A 5,000-nucleotide genomic window follows, 5' to 3' on the forward strand; every position below is an offset into this window, starting at 1 on the left:
AGTACTTCCTGGAAAAACCGTGGCAAGTGTTTAAATGCGTCCGGGTTATTTATCTGGTGCAGGTTGTCCTCGTTGTGGAGTCCAAAACTGCACAGATGTTGTTTGAAATGATTTTTCCAACCTACGCTCCGGCTCTGGTCCTTAAATTTGCCTATCAATTTGGCTCTTAGTGCTACTTTTTTTGTCAGTAAGTCAATCAAAGCTAACCCACCCTGATCTTTAGCCCCTATTATTGTTTTGTGAGCTATACTCGCTGCTTTGTTTCTCCAAATAAAGTCCCTAATGATCTTTGAGATCTCCGCGAAGGCCCAGTCCGGGAGCGCGCAAGTACTCAGCGCATGATTCACTTTGGACAACACGAGAGCATTTGTTACGGCTACCCTTCCTCTCAGCAATAGGCCCCTTGCCCTCCACAAATTCAAAGTTTTCTTAATTTTACCCACCACCTCTTTCCATGTTTCGTCATCACATTCATTCTCGTTTTTCCCCACACTCACTCCCAGCACTTTTCTTCTCTCCCCCACCGTTTTAAATCCCCACCTATTAGCGTAATTTGATTCCCTTCCCAGTAGCATAATTTCAGACTTATTTTCGTTTACTTTTGCCCCCGATGCCCTTTCATAGGTTTGCACGTGTTTCAGTATTAGTTCTATATCCTCCTCTCTTTTCACCATTATATTCACGTCATCCGCATATTGGATTATTTTAACATTTTCCTCCCCTATTCCTTCAATGCTCCCGTCTTCCGATATCAGCGCTGCCAGCGGCTCTGCCACCAAGCTATACAGCAGCGCTGACATCGGACACCCCTGTCTTACTGATCTTGTGATCTTAAATGCATCAGTTAAAGCCCCGTTACATTTTATCTTACTTTCCGCCCCTTTGTACAACACATTTATCCACTCTCGCATTCTCTCCCCGAACCCAAACCTCTCCAAAACCCTCCCCATGAACCCATGATCCACTCTGTCAAATGCCTTACTTAAATCAATCCCTAACCATATCCCCCCCTCCCTTTCCATGTCCCTGACCGTCTGTTTTATTGAAATGATTGAGTCTGCTATGTCCCTGTTTGGTATGCTGTATGATTGTGTTTGCTCTATGATAGTTCCTATTACTTCCCTGATTCTATTGGCTATTGTTTTTGCTATGATTTTGTAATCTGTGTTTAGTAAACTGATTGGTCTGTAGTTGTCCAGATTTTTATTGTCCCCCTTGTTTTTGTAGAAAATAGTAACCACCCCCTCCCCCAAGCTTTTCGGTATGCATTTGACTCTCTCAATATATTTACTTAGTTTGCCTAGTATGGGTACTAGCTGTTCTTTGAAAGCTAAATAAAATTCAGCAGTTAGGCCATCGCTACCAGGACTTTTGTTTCTGTTTAAACCCTCTAGAGCGCTTTTGATTTCTCCGTCCGTAAACTCACTTTCACACCATATTTTATCCTCGTCGCTAAGTTCCTTCTTTAAGGCACCCACAGCTCTGTCCGCGCTCGCACCATCACACTCCTGTCTCGTGAACAGGCTTTCATAGTAGCCTTTGACCGTTTTTAATATTTCAGTTTTATCCGTCACCCTTTCCCCTGCTGCGTTCACTAATTCGTTTATTTCTGTTTTTATTTGCTTTTGTTTCTCCAGACCCAGGAAAAAGGCTGTGCTCCTTTCCCCTTCATACAAATATTGTATTTTGCTCCTAATCGCTGCGCCCCTACATTTTTTTAGTTCGAACGCTTTTAACTGCTCTTTTAAGTGTATGTATTTTTCTGCGCAAGCATTATCTGCACTGTCGAGCAATGTTATTTCCTCACTTAGTTGTTTTCTTAGATTCTCTTCCATTTGATTTTCTCTCCACTTTTTCTCCTTACTATAGTTAATGCACTTTTTTTTGATTCTGACTTTTACCCCATCCCACCACACATTCATATCTTCATTCTCCCCCCACTCATATCCCACATCATTCAAGAATTTTTTCATGCTTTTCACAAACGCATCATCTTCTAGCAGACTTCCGTTAAAGCACCATATCCCTCCTTTACGTGAATCAGTTTCTTTTCCAAATGTGATTGTCATTCCTGCGTGATCGCTCCACGTATTGGTTTTATACTCAGCGCTTTTTACCCACTTCACCACCTCACATGTCACCAGGGAGAGGTCTATTCTTGATTGTTTCAGTCTGTTTAGCACGATTTGCCTTCTAGAGTAAGCCCTTTCCCATGGGTGCAGCAATCTCCATATGTCTAAGCACTGCTTGGTTATTATTAGGTCTTTCAGTGCCCCTCTGCTTACGTCCCCCTTGAACACATTATTTTTTGATACGTCTGTTGGCGTCATTGCCACATTGAAGTCGCCGATTATCACGCAGTTTCCTTCCCACCATTTGCTTATTTCTATAAAAAACGTTTTCCTTTCTTTTTCTCCGTTCGGCGCATATATATTTATAATTCTTAAATTTTTTGTTTCGTACATACAGTCTATAACTATAACTCTCCCCTCTTTATCCCCGTACACCAAATTAGCCCCTGTTACCCGATCCGTTTTGATTAGAACCGCCACTCCTCTCGCCCTTGGCGTACCATTGGAGCTAAAGATTTGGCCCACAAAGTCTTTTTTAATGTCTTCTACCAGGGAATCATCCCACCTGGTCTCCTGCACACACAGGATGTCATTTTGCCAGGAAAGCATGGATTGTCTCTTTTCCTTGCTTCGTAGTCCATTGGCGTTGATAGAAAATAAAATTAAGGCCATTATCAAAAAGGAAAAAAAAGAAAAACAAACGGATTTACCAGGGTTATTTCCAGCCATTATTTGTCTTTACTTTTTAATTTTTTAGCCAACTTCTTTCGTTGCCCCAAACTCAGTCTTTTTTGCGCGCTTGCCAGTTCACTAACATCCATTTCGCTGTCCGTTTCGTTTGGACTGGCGCTTTTAGTCAGGTTGTTTGCCCTGATTTTACTCCCTCCCGCCTGCCCCGGCACCCTCTCAGGCACCTCCCTCCCCTTTGTGCTCATGCTTACCCCTGGTTCTCCGTCCGTTCTGTCTCCCTTTTTCGCTTTCTTGCTCGTTTTCCGCTGCTTCTGTTGTCCCCCTCCTCCAGCCTGCTCCGGCGTCTCCAACTCGTTCTCTGCCACCTGCTCTCCTCCGCTCTCTCCGCTCTGCTCCATTTCTCCTCCGCTGCCCTCCTCCTCTCCGGTCTCCTCCTCGCTTTCTCCAGTCACCTCCTCCTCTCCTTCTGCCGCGTCCTTGTACACCTCCTCCTCCGCCTCATTCCTGCTCTCCTTTTCATTTTCACACTCGCAGTCATTTTCTCTTTTTCCACAGTTTTTACATTTTGCCAGGTTCGCGCTGCACTCACGTGCAAAGTGTCCCTGCACCCCACATTTGTGGCACATGAACTCCGGGCACTCTCGCAGGATGTGTCCCGGCTGGATACACATCCTGCACACTTTTTGCTGTCTGTCATGAATGACTCTGAAGAATTCGCTCCCCATCACTGTATTGAATTTTGTGGAGTACGGTAGCGACTGTACCTGGTCGTTGAACCGGACCCGGACAAACCTTGTTCCGTCGGCTATTGTTGTCCCTGGCCACATTCTTCTTTTAATCGGAGATGTGGGGTTCACTCCCCAGCCCGTCAGCTTCCACACGATTTCTTCATCCGTGATGTAGGCCGGCAGGTTCAGAAAGGACACCACCAGCTCGTCATTGTTTAGTTCTCTGGCTACAACTCTTGTCTCTCCAATTTTGAAGCCGTCCAGCAGCCTTTCTTTTCCCTTGATGTTGCTCACTGTTACTTCCAGTTTTTCCGGCCCGACGGTTCTGCACGCCAGCAGGCCCCCGCAGATCATTTTTAAATTGTTAATCACCTGCTGTAGAGGCACTTTTTCCCCCACCATTTCAATGTTTAGTGTCAGTTTTTTTTCGTAGGCCACTTTTGCCTCTCTTGTCTCAGCTCCCTCTGCACCTCTCACACTCTGCACACCAATCAGTCCTTGATTGTCCGCAGCTGGGGCAATCAGCTCACTGCTCCTCTCTCTTCCTCTCTCTCCGTTGTCCATACCATTCCTAGTTTCGTTTGCCATGTTTATCAGTCCTTTTTGTCCGTCGTCCTTTTCGTTGTCGTTTAATCCGTTCCGTTGTTTCAATGCCGTGTTTGTCTGTCCTTTTTCTTGTCCATTATCCATTTCTTTTTCCTTTTCTCCGGTCCGTTGTCCTGTCATCTTTGTAATCCGTCCGTGTGTGCTTGCTAGCGGCCCGCTAGCAAACATTTAAGAAATCAAAGGTCTTCCCAAAAAAAGGGGTAAACAGGTAAGAAAAAAGCAAAAAAGAAAAGCAATCCCCCTCACAGTCCGTGACTGCTGGGGGACGATCACTCAAGATCTGAGGACTTTAAACAAAACAAGGAATATATAACAAAAATGAAAAATAAGGACTCCTGCTCTCTCTGGCACGTCTGCTCTCTCCGGGCTCCACTCTGTCTCTGCCGTAAACGGGGCGTGTTCAGGGTGGTATGGCCGTAAGCCATTATTGTGTGCAGAAAGGGGCCTTTTAAAGATCTCATGCCCTCGGCCATAATGTGGGGGAGCAAATGCTCCCCCACATTATTGATTCTGGCTGAATTTTTGGACATGTGAATATGTCTCTATATGATGAAAGAAAAGCATATGATGAAAAAAATGAAAAAGCTTACAGCACCTGGTATTCCCAGGCGGTCTCCCATCCAAGTACTAACCAGGCCCGACCCTGCTTAGCTTCCGAGATCGGACGAGATCGGGCGTGTTCAGGGTGGTATGGCCGTAAGCCATTATTGTGTGCAGAAAGGGGCCTTTTAAAGATCTCATGCCCTCGGCCATAATGTGGGGGAGCAAATGCTCCCCCACATTATTGATTCTGGCTGAATTTTTGGACATGTGAATATGTCTCTATATGATGAAAAAAATGAAAAAGCTTACAGCACCTGGTATTCCCAGGCGGTCTCCCATCCAAGTACTAACCAGGCCCGAC

The 5,000-nt window shown here is 45.3% G+C and overlaps 2 non-coding genes across 2 annotated transcripts in view; both read right to left on the reverse strand.

Moving 5' to 3' along the window:
* Window positions 1-4,679: 4,679 nt before the first annotated feature.
* On the reverse strand, window positions 4,680-4,798 carry LOC114917541 (5S ribosomal RNA). Its single transcript, XR_003806241.2, has one exon. It is a non-coding gene; the product is annotated as a 5S ribosomal RNA (ribosomal RNA).
* Window positions 4,799-4,941: 143 nt separating this feature from the next.
* The window catches only part of LOC114917534 (5S ribosomal RNA), a 119-nt gene continuing 60 nt past the window's right edge, over window positions 4,942-5,000 (reverse strand). The window contains exon 1 of the ribosomal RNA XR_003806234.2: window positions 4,942-5,000. This exon is cut by the window's right edge and continues 60 nt beyond it. This is a non-coding gene — a ribosomal RNA (5S ribosomal RNA).

This window comes from Labrus bergylta, chromosome 24, assembly GCF_963930695.1.
Source record: "Labrus bergylta chromosome 24, fLabBer1.1, whole genome shotgun sequence".
Taxonomy (NCBI): domain Eukaryota; kingdom Metazoa; phylum Chordata; class Actinopteri; order Labriformes; family Labridae; genus Labrus; species Labrus bergylta.